At 42.3% G+C, this 16421-nt stretch overlaps 1 long non-coding RNA gene across 3 annotated transcripts in view; it reads right to left on the bottom strand.

Annotated features, from left to right (window-relative positions):
* Positions 1–5194: 5194 nt before the first annotated feature.
* The window catches only part of LOC106969510 (uncharacterized), a 34572-nt gene continuing 23345 nt past the window's right edge, over positions 5195–16421 (bottom strand). Inside the window, exons 6-9 of one of the 3 annotated variants that reach the window (XR_008297897.1) lie at positions 10832–10940; positions 9589–9663; positions 8074–8198; positions 5195–7378 (exon numbers count right to left, since the gene is read on the bottom strand). This is a non-coding gene — a long non-coding RNA (uncharacterized LOC106969510). Of the gene's footprint in view, positions 7379–8073; positions 10941–16421 lie in introns of all 3 variants that reach the window. The other 2 variants (XR_008297896.1, XR_001429355.3) reach the window with 2 other exon arrangements.

The raw sequence follows: 16421 nt of genomic DNA, 5'->3' as shown, positions 1-16421 counted from the left end.
AGTAGGTCCTGAACTTTGGAATTTTTAGAAGATTCCCAAATAATTCAAAATTGCAGAGCCACTATCTGAACCTACCCTATTACCCTCCTTCTTCCCTCCTTGCTTATAGAACTTCCATAACAGTCCCAGATAAAGGATCATGATTGGCCTAAAACAGTGGTGCCCAGATCTGACTACATTAGAATCACTTGTACAGCTTTGACAATAGGAATGCCTGGACTCCACTAACAAATTAAATCAGAATATCCAGGGGTGGGACTCAGGGAAAAGTGTCTCTAAAAATTGCTCTTCTTATCTTAAATTCCACATATATTTGTCTTTCTCTAATTCGCTTAGCATAATACACTCTAGTTCCATCCATATTGTTGCAAATGGCAAGATTTCATTCTTCTTGATTGCCAAGTAATACTCCATTATATATCTATATACCATGCCTTCTTTATCCATTCATCTGTTGATGGACATTTGGGCTCTTTCCATAATTTGGCTGTTGTCAATAGTGCTCCTATAAACATTGGGGTGCGTGTGCCCCTTCAAAATATCACTCCTATATCCTTTAGATAAATACCTAGTACTGCAATTGCTGGGTCAGAGGGTAATTCTATTTTTTAACTGGTTGCACCAGTTTGCATTCCCACCAGCAGTGCAAAAGGGTTCCTCTTTCTCTGCGTCCTTGCCAACATCTGTGGTTGCCTGGGTTGTTAATGTTAGCCACTCTGACACGTGCGAGGTGGTATCTCATTGTGGTTTGGATTTGTATTTCCCTGATGATGAGTGATATTGAGCATTATTTTCATGTGTCTGTTAGCCATCTGGATGTCTTTTTTGGAAAAGTGTCTATTCATGTCTTCTTCCCATTTCTTCATTAGGTTGCTTTTTGGGTGTTGAGTTGGTAAGTTCTTTACAGATTTTAGATACTAACCGTTTATCTGATATGTCATTTGCAAATATCTCCTCCCATTCCATTGGTTGCCTTTTAGTTTTGCTGATTGTTTCCTTCACCGTGCAGATACTTTTTATCTTGATGAGGTCCCAATAGTTCATTTTTCCTTTTGTTTTCCTTGCTTATGGAGACGTGTTGAGTAAGAGGTTGCTGCGGCCGAGGTCAAAGAGGTTTTTGCCTGCTTTCTCCCCTAGGATTTTGACGGCTTCCTGTCTTATGTTTAAGTCTTTCATCCATTTTGAGTTTATTTTTTCTTTCTGCATGTCGCTGTCCAGTTTTCCCAACACCATTTGATGAAGAGACTGCAGATGAACATAAGGGAAGCAAAAATGATATAGAAACAGGGAGGGGGACAAACCACAAGAGACTCTTTTTTTTTTTTTTTTTTTACGTTTATTTATTTTTGGGACAGAGAGAGACAGAGCATGAACGGGCGAGGGGCAGAGAGAGAGGGAGACACAGAATCGGAAACAGGCTCCAGGCTCTGAGCCATCAGCCCAGAGCCCGACGAGGGGCTCGAACTCACGGACCGCGAGATCGTGACCTGGCTGAAGTCGGACGCTTAACCGGCTGTGCCACCCAGGCGCCCCAAGAGACTCTTAAATACAGAGAACAAGTTGAGGGTTGCTGGAGGGGTGTGGGCTGGGGGGGTGGGCTAACTGGGCAAGGGGCATTAAGGGGGACACTTGGGATGAGCACTGGGTGTTACATGTAGGGGATGAACCACTGGATTCTCCTGAAGTCGTTATTACACTATATGTTAATTAACTTGGATGTAAATTAAATAAATTTAAGAAAATAAAAAAGTGCTTTTTAAATTTATATTTAATTAATATTTTTAATCCACCACTAGGGTTGGAAGCCATTGGTGGGAAGACTGTTCTAAAGTGTTTTCCTAAAATCAGCAGCATCAGTGTCAGTTGGGAATTTGAAGTAATATAAATCCTAACCCAGGCCCACTGAATCAGAATCTTCGTGGAGGTGGATCTACCAGCAATCTGTTTTAACAAGCCTTCCAGGTGATTCCAATGCCTACTAAAGTTTGAGAAGCACTAGTCTAAGCCTATTTTGATGAGTTTGTGTCCTGATTTCCCAGCCTCCCTTTCAGCCACAGGTGGCCATGTGACCCAGTTCCGGCCAATGAGACCTAATAGAGATCTAGGAAGAGGTGGTTTCTGAGAATGCTTTTACTTTCTTGACACAAGGGAACAGACGAGACTGGCAGTGTGCCTCTGCTTCTACCTCCCTTGCATCTTGAAGGTAGGTGATCCCTGGAACTACAGCTGTCATGTGGGGGGCATGAGGCAAACAGACCCAACTAAAGCCCAAGAGAATCACAGAGATGCTGACTCTGATGTTCGCACATCCACATGTTAGTTATTGCTGACCAATACCAGCAGTAACCTACCTCCAGACTCCAGTTATGGGAAAAATAAACCCCTACTTGTTTAAGCCATTGCTAGTAAGGTTTTGCATTGATTGTAGCACAACACAGTCTTAACTGATAGAGAATCAGATCTTTAAATGCTTTGTCATGGAGAAAACTCAAAATTGAATAGAATATTTATACTTAAAGCTGATCATGCTATATTTAAGGGAGTGTCACCTTCCAATTGTGGTACTCTAAGTACTACATCTGTGGATCCCAGTGTGGCTGTATACCAAGATTAACATGAAGGAGCTTCTTTAAAATGATTCGTGAACCTCACCCTAGGTGTACTGAGTTGGAATCTCCCAGATTTGGACTGGGAGACTCTGTAACTTAACAAGGTGACTATTTTTGCTTCCAGCTGGCCTGAGTCTACAGCATGGCTAAGGCTAGGGTAAGGTAAGTGAAGAGCCTAAGGTGCAAAATTGAAAGAGGTATTCAATCTTAGGGTTGTGTAAGTGTAGGGCTGGCAGTTGCATGACCCTGAAAGTAAATGCCTCCTTACATTGTGTGCCCTAGGTACCTCATCTAGCCTCACCCTAGCCTCCACTCTGATTCAGGTAAAATTTAACTGGTGGTACCTCTCATCACAGAGGAAACTCAAGTCAAATGATCCTTTATACAAAACAATCCATTAGATCAACTGAAATGTTTAATTTTTCAGTGACTGGTTCCAAGCATCATAAAGCCAAACACATTTACCTAAAAATGATGCCACATACAGTTACATTTCAATTTGGGGTATGCATCTTGGTATCAGATGACATCAATATCCCCCTGAGTTAAAAAATAACTACAGCACTGATTGTCTCAGTCCCTGTTCACCCACATGAAAACAGGAATGTGATCCTGTGAGAAAAGAATTTAATTAGGTGAGTCAATGGGTGTCAGATAGCATGGTGGTGGCAGAATCCAGGACTAAGATCCTCCTGTAACTACTAAGTACTCAAGTATCTGTTACTCGAATTAAAAGTGGAAACTAGTAGGTGTTTGTAAAAATGTGTCGAGCTTGGCTATTCCTGTTTCCCAAAAGCATTTTAGGACACACAGATGCAGCAGTCTCCCAGAAATAGAAGTGTGGGTAACTTAACCCAAAGTTGTGGTTCCTGTGTCCAGCCTGTGTTGGATGGTGCGTCAGCAGAATGAATGGTGAAGAATCTCAGTGGGCTGACGTTCTGGAGCTTCCTGAGCATGCCTTGTTAGGGCTGGGAGGGAAGTAAGGGTGCTGGTTGGGCAGGCTAAGGGAAGCCTGCACGTTGAGGCAGGGAAAAAGACTCGGACTTAAGCTTTAGATTTACTTGCTTCACTCCACATTTCAGGTCTCTAGCTTTTGCTTTTATAGGTGCAGGACTGATGGAAGTAGCTGGTGGCTAGTAGCAGGAGGGCAGCCTCCACCAAGTGAACTATAAAAGGGCCCTCTTGTCACACCCTCCCTCTTGCCGCAGAGGCATTATTAGAGCACTTCTCATTTTAGTGTGGCTGGTGGGCACTCCAGCATCGATGAGGCAAATATTTAACAAGAAGTTGCTAAAAATAATGACTCCTCTTTCCTGCCTGATGTGTACTAGGCACTCTGACTGACTCCTTCTCACTCTGTGATTGGCTCAGATTTATGGCAGTAGGACTCTGTGTCCTGTACCTTACTGTGGGGAGGGGATTGGCTGTGGTCCTGTGAACCAAGAACTGAGTAACTGTTGTCTTAAGGCTGCTTCCCTACTTCCTTTTCTGACCGTACTTAATGCAGGTAAGGTGGCACTCAGCAGCAACTGGCAAACCAGGACTGGATCAAATCAATACCTGAATGTGTCAGCGGGTTTGGAGGGAGTCCAAAATGTGTTTGTCAGCCAGGATGATTGAGAACACACACCTGGTACCAGAGTGCAACACAGACCAGCCAGTGCACTTGGACAGATACGTGCTGCTTGCTGGAATCTGTGCTCCTGGTACAGGGAGGTCCTAGGTGGCTCTGTGTGCAGATTCAACTCCTTCCAACACAAAGTCTGGGTGTTTTTGTGAGATGCATTCTGAGGCATGAAGGGAAGAAATTACATGTCTGGGATTTGCTTTAAAAATATTTAGGGACATCTGGGTGGCTCAATCAGTTAAGTGTTTGATTCTTGATTTCAGCTCAGGTCATGATCTCATGGTTGTGAGATCAAGTCCTGAGAAGGGCTCAGTGTGGAGCCTGCTTGGGATTCTCTCTCTCCCTCTCTCTCTGCCCCTCCCCTGTTTGTATTCATTCATTTCCCCACACACCCCCCCCCCAAAATAAATAAATAAACTTAAAAATATTTAACTATAAGAACTTCAAAGAAAAAAAGGGATTCAAAGGGCTACGTGAAAGGTGGCAAAACTGTGATTGTTGAATCACAATATTGGGTAAATGGCAGTTTATTATGCTATTCTTTCTAATTTTTCTAATTATAATTTTGTGTATTTGAACATTTTCATAGTTAATTCTGTTTGAAAGGTTAAATTGATCATTATAAACCTTATAAACCTTGCAATAAGTTTATGTATGCCTTTGCACACTACCCACTTGTTTGAAGTGACATCAAGAAATGGGGAGCTAGGGGCGCCTGGGTGGCATAGTCGGTTAAGCGTCCGACTTCAGCCAGGTCACGATCTCACGGTCCATGAGTTCGAGCCCCGCGTCAGGCTCTGAGCTGATGGCTCAAAGCCTGGAGCCTGTTTCCGATTCTGTGTCTCCCTCTCTCTCTGCCCCTCCCCCGTTCATCCTCTGTCTCTCTCTGTCCCAAAAAATAAATGAAAAAAAAAAAAAACGCTGGAAAAAAAAAAAAGAAATGGGGAGCTAGAGCTGTGTGGAATCTGATTGGGAACATCCTTTCTACCCAGTTCCATCAACCCCTTGCCTGGGCTCAGGACGTTTATTGTACAGTGAAAAGATGGCAGGACTGGGGCTCCAGAAATCTGGGTGCAAGTTTGGTCTGTTCATTACAAGGAGACTTTAGATAAGTTGCTTGCTCTCCAGCTTCCTTTTTTCTTCTCTATAAAGTGGGGATGATCCTATAATAACACCAGCCTCAAGTTACTGGAAGATCATATGAAATAAGGTACCTTGTGTGTTAGAGAAGTGTTATTGACACCAGCAGCACGACCTTGGACCAGGTGGCCAAGTGCTCTGACGTCAGAGTCCTCAGTTATAGGATGAGAGGGAGAGCACATCAGCATTCCCAAGGCTGTGGGAGAACAACACAGGAAACTTATGCAGCTGATTCTGCACTGCAGCCCAGTTGGGGGACAGCTGAACTAAATAATGGTAGTGGTTCTCTCATGCTCTAACAGTGAAATGGCTGTCGGAGGATTAGGAGTCTATTGTGCCAAGTTGTTTTGCCAGTTAGGTGCGGGTCACGGTTTTAGGGTTATTTCATGGTGATAACTAGTTAAAGAGAACCATAATAAATGAGGAGGAGGAAGTCTGAACTGCTCTGGTGAACCAAGGCCTTTATCGAGGGGTAGGCCCGCAGATTAAGAGAGTAGAGGGGGTCAGCTGTTCCGCTCACGCAGCTGTTATGTAAAATGACTGGTAAGGGTGCTCTCCTAAGCTACCTGGGAGAGCTTATAGCAGGAGAACAACTGCCCAGGTGAGGGCAGCGCCTATAATTTCTGCAGTCTAGGGGAACTTTGGGGTGATTGGTCCAGACAGCGGGGCCACATGTGGGAGGGTGACCTTGTAGTCCTGGCTGTAGGCCTGTGCCTCCTTCACGGCTAGGCCCAGGAGATTGGCTGCCCACTGTGCCTGTGCCCATCTCATTGGCTGCCTCTCTGCTTTTCTTTGCAGCACATTCCAACATTTGTACATATTTGCTTCCAAGTCACTTTTCCCACATTCAGACTTCTTTCAAAATTCTTGTTTGTCTCCTGTGAAGAGTAATCCAATTCAGGATTTGTTGACTGCCTGTTAGGTTCAAGACCTTGTGCTACTGACCTCAGACGGTACAAAAGGAAAAGGGAGGTTTTTCCCTAAAGCCCCAGTATATCGTGCAGAGGGAATGGAGAGTAAGACAAGCACACAGGTAACACCAACACACAAAGAATCTGGCAGATGCCACAAGAATAGTGAGTTGTGAAACTATTTTAAGGAAAATAGGCCACATTTCCTTTTTAAGGCCACGTTTCACGTCACAAAGAGTTGACGGAGAAAGTGCATTAGAGATGGGTCTTGAATGGTAAGTTTTCTAGAGGTAGAGAAGGATGGGATAAATACTTAGGGAGGAGCAGTAGTAAAGGCAGGAAAAGGTGGTGCATGTTTGGAGAATGGCAAGCAGTGTCATTTTGTCCCGGCCCTGGGATGAGTAGAAGACCAAGAGGACACAGACGCAGGTTTGGGCCATTCAGAGGAAGCACTTACTTCAATTTGCTCGGCAATAAGGGCCCCAGAAGGTTTCTGAGAAAAGGCCACAGATGAGGACTTCAAGAATGCTAACTGAGTTCCAGTGTGTAGACTGGAGAGCCAGATGGACCAGGCTACCTAGTGTGGAGATAATGAGTGGTGGCCCTCAGGACAGGCCACAGGGACCACCACACGTTGGTACACAGAGTCCAGGAAACCATGGAGTCAGGCTAAGCAGGAGGTGTCTTAAGGTATTCTTCTGCTACTTTTGTTTTTTACTGTTTATTTATTTATTTGGTGGGGGCGGCGGGGGGAGGGACAGTGAGAGAGAAAGAGAGAGAATCCCAAGCATACTCTGTACTAACGCAGAGCCCGATGTGGGGCTGGATCTCACAAACATGAGATCATGACCTAGGCCAAAACCAAGAGCTTAACTGAACCACCCAAGCTCCCCTCGAGGTGTTATTCTTAAGACTCTAGATAGTATGAGGTAAAAAGCTCTCTCTTTTACATATATCCTTGAGGTCTGGAGAGGTCACCATTTTCCTGTCATACACTGGAAACACAAAATCAAGTTTTCTTCCCAAGTGGGTCTTCTTTCAACATTGACAAACTCACCCTCCTCTAAAAGCAACAGCTATTCCACAGGGATCTGTAAGAAAAAAACAAAAACAAAAAACAAAAGTGGTTGAGCTGAAGGCCAGGGTAGCCTGCCATCTTCTGCCTCAAAGCTTCTAAACCGCCCCTGAGTGTGGATGATTATATTCTTCCATGTTATAGTTTCCTTGCTCCTGCCCCTGTGCTCTCAGTTCTGTTCTTCCCTGCTTCTTACACCATCTGGGAGGTCTCCCTCTTGAATGGCTCCATCCTCCAACATCCATCTTGCTGCTGCTCCCTACATTCCTCCTGCTCCAAACCACCATCTCTCACTGCTACCACATAAGAATCTCCTCACTGTCTGCTTGTGCCCTTGTACCTTTCGTGGCCCCACCCTTTAAGCCATAGCCAGACCTCTAGAGTGATCCTGTTCAGAGTGAAGTAACACCATGTAACTGTCTTGTTTCAACCCTCCAAAGAGCACGCCCCCACAGGCTAACATCCAAAATCCTTAGCTTGGCCTATGTGGTTCTTCATGACCTCGCCCCTGGCTCCCCCTTCCCCTTGTTCTGTAGCTACTCTGGACTCCTTTTTGTTCTCATACCTACCAAGCATGTGCCAGACTGTCTTGGCCCTTGCTTTCCCCTCTGCCTAGAATGTTCTTCTTCACTCCCTCACTTTAGGGTTATGTTAATGCCACCTCCTCAAAGAGGCCTATTTGGACCACCTTGTCACTATCTGTCCACTTACCCTGCTTTGTTTCTCTTGGTAACATTGACCACGATCAGTCTTTGTGTAATGTCCGTCTTCTCCAGCAGGATGTAAGTTCCATCAGCATAGGGTCTCTGTTTGGCCCACCTCCGTTTGTTCAGGGCCTGGATAAAAGCTAGGTTCTCAATAAATACTTGTTGAATGAATGAATGTGGAGATCCTCTTTCTAGAAAATACTACTTTGGCTTTGCTTCTGTTTCTTGGTCCTCATTTGCTGTGGTCTTTGAAGGTTGTGACAACACTATGGCCTTGCCCCTTGCCCCTTAACCAGCATGGAGCTAAATGTTTCTCTTCCTCCATATCAGACCATTTGTGATACTTTCATGGACATCCTAAATTTAAATTCGCCCTAAGATTTACTCTTTACTCTGCTTCTCTCCCTCCCTCTTCCTTTTCTCTATCTTCATCTCTCATCTTTGTGCAAGATGATACCCTAGTATTACTTTCAGCCTACACCTCTCTAAACGTCAGTCCTTCCAGTGCCTACTGGGCATCCTGATGGAACCTCATATTTCATATACTCAAAAATTTCTTCTTCCTCCTCACCACTATCTTCTTTGGCTCCCAAGTTAGGAGTCTTAGAATCATTTTTTTTTATTCCTCCTTAAGACCCCCTTTCCTAGTAGCTACCAGTATCACTGGATCTTTCTTCTAAATGGCTTTTACATCTCTCCAGCTATTTCCATTCCCACAACCACCACCTTGGTATTACCTTTGCCTGCCTGGCCAGAACCAGCTCTGATGGTTCCCTTCCTGCTTGCAGGCCCTTATTTAAGGGCCTTGTGTCTCTGCTTCAAAAAGTCCCTCTAGGCTCTGGGCCAGTTAGCTTCACCTCACTGATGACCATGCATTTCCAGTCCAGGTTTGGCTTTCTACTTGTCCTTGCACTGCCCAAGGCTCCCAATCCTGTTCTTAACTGCATGTCTGGAGGCCGTGTAGGCCAGACCCACTCATTTCACAGCCTAGGCCCAGCTTCCATTTCCTGAGACAATGAAATGTAAGGTTACCCCTTCATCAGCCCCCTGCCTCCATTCTCCCTTCCTCATCCTTAGTTTCAAATAAAAGTCAGAATCATTTTTGAAAGAGTTGCTTTAAGCCTTGGCTACCCTACTAAAAAATTAATGGCTCTCTATTTCCTATAGAATGAAGACCAAATTCCTTAGCCTGAAAGTCAAGCTTGATTGTGGTCTACCTTTTTAGCCACAGAATTCCTAAAACAGACCTAGGATGCAAATGCGTAGAGGGGCTGGGAAGGCAATGGAAGTGAATAATATATGGGTCCTGTATAACATGATAAGGAGTGGTAGAGACTGTGGCAAAGTGGAGAGCACATGTCCTGTTTAAAAAATTTTTTTTAGTGTCCGTTTATTGTTGAGAGCGAGAGAGACAGAGTGCGAGCAGGGGAGGGGCGGAGAGACAGGGAGTCACAGAATCCAAAGCAGGATCTGGGCTCTGAGCTGTCAGCACAGAGCCTGACACGGGGCTCAAACTCACCAGTGCAAGATCATGACCTGAGCCAAAGTCAGACGCTTAATCAACTGAGCCGCCCAGGGCCCCAGAGCATGTGTCCTGTTTAAAGAATAGAGTCAGATTCTGCCATGAAGGAATTTGAGCATAATTTGATTATTTAACAGAAGCTTGGAATCTGGGGTTTTAGGCAAAATTTCTGGAGTTTCTAAATGTTGGCCCAAAATATATATAAATATAAATATGGCATAGTGAAAATCGTATCTGCAGGCTGGATTCAGTCACAGAGCCACCAGTTTGGAATTCAGCCTCTGTATCACCTAAACCAGCCCAAGGCTCTTGACCTATACTTATTAAACAGTAATAATAGCAATAAGCAAATGTTAGAACAGTGTTAAAGATCTAGTTCCAAACCAGGACCTTGTCTTTGGTATAATCAGAAGGATAATTAGAATGGTGGTAATATTTTCATGATAAGCCAATGGCATTTGCTGCCCTGTTAGTGTACAACCTAAAACCATCCTGGAGCACCAGCAGCAACGGCCCAATTTATGAAAGCACAGACAGAGCATTTCCCAGACTGGTGTAAGATACATAAGAAATGCTTGTGGTAGTAAATGGGTATAAGACACCATTCTTCAAAGAGTCTGTGTTCTAAACATTTGTTTGTCAGGATTTTGTTTTCAACACAGTCCCAGAAACAATGATATAAGTGGGACCACAGAAGTGCTACTGCCAATGGATTATTTTACATTTGCAGTGAAAAAGAGTAGCAAAGAAGGCTGGTGCAGGTGTATGGTGTGGTGGTCCAACCCCACAAACTTCCTCTGTCCTAGAGGCCCTGGTCAGAAATAAACCTCTGATAGGCAGGCCTTCAAGGAGGAGCATGGACACAAGGGTTGGGTAGGGTGGTTGATAAGAGTGCCAGCCTCTGATCTGAGACTTCCCAAGTCCCTCTAACCTGGACTTGTCAGCACTGCCCCAGGAACGGCCCTTCTTTGAGGCTGGGGGCTTTGGGGTTTGCCTAGAAGTAAAGAAGGTAAGAGCACAAATGTGGGGAATATCCTTCTAGCTGTACTAGAACTGAAAGGGGCCACAGGACAAGGCAGTTTTCCTTCCTGTCAGGGGCACTAGTGCTGTGAGGTTGAGAGTGGGAAGGGAGCCACACTTGGAAACGTCTCCAACTTATTCAGGTCAAGGGTCCCTCTCACCTCCCCACTCCTCCCAGTCCTGCCTCTCCCTAGGAGCAGGCTGGAGGCATTTCCTTTACCTAGTATTTCACTCTTTCTCCAGAAGTTCAGCAAGTGGAGCTGACAGCACCCCAGGGGACTCCTACCATTTCCTCCGTCTCCAGGGAGATGCCTCCTGAATGAAAGGATCTAAAAAGAGATACACACACATTTATATATACGCCTTCCTGTTCTCTCAAGCACCAGAATATTTTCTGCTCTGGGCTCCCACACGCCACAGCCTCATTATCTTCTCTGAGATTTTTCTCTCCTTCCTCATACCACTGCCTCTGCTGCCACCCCCACCACACACACACACGCACACACGCACACACACACACGCGCGCGCACACACACACACACACACACACACACACAGAGTTTCTGCTGTTATCTCTGAAGGCTAGGAGAGCTACTAAGAAGAGAGAAGTGTTTCTAGAGCTTCATCTACCTCACAATTTGTTCTCAGCCTCACTGTGTGAACATTGAGGCTGTTCCCAGAAGTGCTGGAAGGAATATTTTTCTTTCCCCTCCCCTGTTCACTACCTTCTCCTAATCGATCAGTGAGCCCACAACTCATTTCAAGGTTTCTATTTCAACCTAACTTTCTTCAGTCAAGGCAGCACAAAAACTTCCAGCTCCTTTTCCTCCTCCTCCCTCTCCTACCCTTTGCTCTACTCTCCCATCCCCCTAGTTTGGGAGACTCTCTGGCTTTTCTATTTTTTGCCATTGACGAAATTTAAAGCTAACAGTAAGACACCACAGGATGTTCAAAAAGTCAGATGCAGGGGCACCTGGGTGGCTCAGTCGGCTGAGCGTCCGACTTCGGCTCAGGTCATGATCTCACGGTCTGTGAGTTCGAGCCCCGCATCGGGCTCTGTGCTATCAGCTCAGAGCCTGGAGCCTGCTTTCGATTCTGTGTCTCCCTCTCTCTCTGCCCCTCCCCTGCTCATGCTCCGTCTCTCTCTCTCTGTCAAAAATAAATAAACATTAAAAAAAATTTTTTTAAAAAGTCAGATACATTTGTTTGTAAATAGTATTTTAGTTACTTTCCAAATAATATGTTAAATGTTTTTCTTCAACCTCCAAACCCCTCTCAGGTGAAGCATCTCTAAATGTAATGTAGTGGGTCCAATTGTTAATCTGAAAAGTACAATAAAAACACAGAGTATCCAAAAATCTGGAAACCGAGATAAAATTGTGTATTTATTGTACTTGTTTAGATTAACAGTTAAGCCCACTGTTGTAAATGGAGAGATTCCTCACGTGAGATGTAGCTGTAGCTGAAAACAGAAATGTAAGTTTCTCCTGTGCTTTCTGACATGACAAACACCTCGCATATTTCCCTGCGATTTAAAAAACTTAACAAGCGGACCATATGATTAGTACACATTCCCCTTACAGTCTTTGGAGCTAAATGGATTAACATAAGAGCTATTTATCTACATGTAAATCCTCCCATGAGGATGACCAATTCAGATTCAGAGTAAGCTTATAATATATTTATCAGGATATACCAAAAATAAAGATGATTTTGAATTTTGCATTTTAATGAAATTCTGAAGCCTCCAACGAGAAGCTGAGTAGAAAAGGGTCATAGTGTCCTATTTCTCCTTTTCTCTAAAAATAGAATTCCTTTTACATAAATATTCTATCTGTATTATACAATAAATCTAAATAAGTGAGGGAGAATTTGTGCTCAAAATGTTGTCACCTCAGCAGAGCTAACTGTGCATTGACCCTGTTCCCTTCTAGCTCTGGTGAATAATTGCAATGAGTGCATTTTCCCATTTTCAATTAAAACTATCTCAGAAGCATGCTCTATGTTGCTGTGTAGTCCTTGTAATTTGAATTTTAATGCCTACACCATATTTTTAATTATTCCCCTGCTATTGGGCACTTATTTTGTAATCTTTTCCATAACAATTAACACTGTGGCTAATCCTTGTTTATTTAGCTTTTTTCCTTAGGGATTATTTCTTCAGAGGCAGGATTAAGTAAAGGTCAAAAGCCTAGATGTGAGGGGTTTTTTATTTCACCCAGGAACCAACAGGCTCTGAGCGCCCCACCCATGGTCTCCCACCTTTCCCATCAGAGACAGACAATTCTCCATCAGAGGTTTATCAAGTGGCTGCAGTCCCCCCCCGCCCCACCAGAATGCCGCGACAAGCTCAGAGTTCTTTCAGAAACATATAGGCTTAAGCATTCTGACCTTTCACCCCATGAGCTTGCTATATGTTGCCACCACGTGATTCTCGACAAAAAGTAATACCAGTACTATCAGATTATAACAATTTCACTGAAAGAATGAAAAGTGACCAAGTAATGACATTTAGAAAGTTGTACGCCCCTTTAAACAATGTAAAATGGTTCTCATTGTTTTAATTTGTATTTATCTTTTACATTAGTGAGATTGAACTAGTTTTCATGTACTTGTTTACTAGTTATATCCTCTTGAATGAAACATCTGTTTCTTTCCCCAGCTCATTTACTTGCAAGAATCTAATATTTTTTGTATGAGCATTTTATAAAACACAGATTTTAAGCCTTTTAAATATATGCTAATATTTTCCAGTTTATTTTTTCTTTTTGATAGAATTCTAATATTGTGTTAATAAGCTATACTCACCTCTAATTTCATAGCATTGTTTCAGAAAGCTCTGAATATAGATTTTGGTTCAAAGGGCAATTTGGTTTTTATAAATCACTGGCATACAGGTTTCCAGAGGAAATAATAATAAATTGTCAAGTGTTGGATTTTTATGACATGCCAGGATTAAATGATGGAAATATCTGTGGTCACTGCTAAATGTAGTAAACTCTTTTTTTCTTGGACCATATAAACAGAATGATCAATACAGACTGGGACTTGAGGGAACCTCAATATAGGTAACAGGGTTGGGGCCTTTGGAATGTAGAGAGACAGGAGCTGGGCTTTCTTGGGATGACATGAGATAAGGTCATGTGATATGGGATGGACAGATGAGGTGTGGACTGGGAAGAACTGAGTTAAGAGGAATTTCTCTCCTTTCCATATCCAACCTCTTTCTGATCGCCAGATCAGATTTCCATAGGAAGTAGTCATTTACAAATATTTTTAGGGTCTCCCTTCATTTCCTTTCTCCTTGCTATATTCCTTCCCAAACTCGATCACTCCTTCCTTTTCCTTTTCTTATGGCAGGATAGCACAATTACAATGGGGTCAGCAAAGCTGGATCCGGGCCCTGCCATTTGATTATTACTTGGCTTTTGCCACACTACTCTCTGATCCTCAGTTTCCTCTTCAGTAAAATGGAAACAATAATAGTACTTATTTCTAGAAGGTTGTTAATGAAGATTAAAAGAGAAAGTGTTTGAATGCTTAACACAGTGTGGTAGACTATTTTATTCACAAATATTTGGTGCTCCCACCTAGGGGAGGATTAGACCCTCCAATCCTACTGATGTCAGCCTTGGCCATGAGGCTTGATCTAGTAAATGAAGTATGAATAGAGGTGACATATGACACTTTGAGGCAGAAAATTTAAGAGCCAGTACACAGTTTGCCATGTTTTCTCTCTGCCATAATGACCAGCAGTCCTCCAGACAGAAACTGTTCTATCCCTCTAAAGTCTCAAACAGGACACAGAATAGTCACAGTCAACATGCAGTGGGCATGTAACATGAGCAAGAAAAAAATCTTTGTGACAAGTTTCAAACCACTGGCCTTTGGAGGTTGCTTGTTATCACAGCCTAACCTGGCCTATATCGATTGATAAATACAGTATATGGCATATTGTAAGAGCTTATATAATGACTGGTGAGCTGTCAGCCAATGTCCAGTGCTCAGACAGGCCTAAAGGACATTTGGGTTCTGACCAGCCAGAATGGAGTGTCCTAGATCACACATAATAACAGCTTCAAAATACACAAAGTAAGAACTAATAGAACTTCAAGGAAAAATAGGCAAATCCACAATTACAGTCAGATATTTCAATACTTCTATCTCAATCGGTTGAACAAACAGAAAATCAATAAGGGCATAGAATACTTGAACAACAACCAACTTGATCCAATTGGAATTTACAGACTATTCCATCCAACAATAGCAAAATACACATTCTTTTCAACTGCACACAGAATAATTATCAAGATAAACTATATTCTAGGCCATTTAACAAGACTTAATTAAGATCATTCAGTATATTCTCTGACTACAAAGGAATTAGAAATCAATAAAAGAAATATATCTGGAAAATCCCTAAATATTTGGAAATTACACACTTCTAAGCCTATATATCAACAAACACAGGAGGATTAGAAAACATCTTGAACAGTATGAAAATGAAACCAGAACACAGAGAAATTTGTGGGTGCAGCAAAAGCAGTGCTTGGAAGGAGATCTATACCTTAAAATTTTATATTACAAAAGAAGAAAGGTCTAAAATCAAGAATCAAAGCTTTCAACTTAAGCTGTAAGAAGAGAATTTAAACCAAAGTAAGCAGAAGGAAAATAAATAATATTAAGAGAAATAATAAAATAGAACACAAACAAAAGGGAAAATCAATAAAACCAAAATCTGGTTCTTTGAAAAGATCAATGAAATCAATAGACAAGAAGACACGGATATTAGAAATCAAAGAAGGAACATCACTACAGATTCTATAAATAGTAAAAGCATAATAAAGTAATATGAACAACTTTATCAATAAATTTGACAACTTAAATGAACAAATTCCTTAAAAGACACAATCAATGTTGATTCAAAAAGAAATAGAAAACCTGTTTAACTTCATATCTGTTAAAGAAGTTGAATTCCTAATATCTATTTTAAAAATTGAAGTCTTGGGGCACCTGGGTGGCTCAGTTGGTTGAGCATCTGACTTCGGCTCAGGTCACGGTCTCACAGTTTGTGGGTTTGAGCCCTGCGTCGGTCTCTGTGCTGAGGGCTCAGAGCCTGGAGCCTGCTTTTGATTCTGTGTCTCCCTCTCTTTCTTGCCCCTCCCCTTCTCATGCTCTCTCTCTCTCAAAAACAAACACTAAAAAAAAAAAACACTTAAATAAACAAGTAAATAAAAATAAAAATTTAAGTCCTAATCTGAGCCCAAGTCTAGACACAGATAGATCTACTAGTAAATTTCATCAAACATTTCAGGAAAAATATAAACTATATAAACCCCTTCAAAAAACAGAAGGCAGGAAGGAATATGTCCCAACTCATTTTACAAAGCCAGCATTACTAATATCAAAACTTGTTAAAGATATAAGAAAAACACTGACCAATATCACTCATGAATGCACATGCAAACATCCTTAGCAAAATATTAGCAAATTGAATCCAGCAGTGTTAAAAATTATACTATATCATGATCTAGTGAGGTTTATCCCTGGAAAAGGAGGTTGATTTGAAGTTCAAAAACTGATAAATGTAATTCACCATATTAACAGAATAAAGGACAATACAATATGATCATCTCAATAGGTAAGAGAAAGCATTTGATAAATGTTTCACTTATAATAAAATCTGTTAGCAAATCAGGAGCAGGGAACTTACTAAAGCTGAGTAAGGACATCTACAAAAGTCTGCAGTTGACTGCATGAGAAAACATGGGAGAAAAATTTTAAACCTGGGATAGGCAAAAATTTCTTAA

Source organism: Acinonyx jubatus, chromosome C2 (assembly GCF_027475565.1).
Source record: "Acinonyx jubatus isolate Ajub_Pintada_27869175 chromosome C2, VMU_Ajub_asm_v1.0, whole genome shotgun sequence".
NCBI lineage: Eukaryota > Metazoa > Chordata > Mammalia > Carnivora > Felidae > Acinonyx > Acinonyx jubatus.
This window is presented reverse-complemented; position numbering and strand designations above follow the sequence as displayed.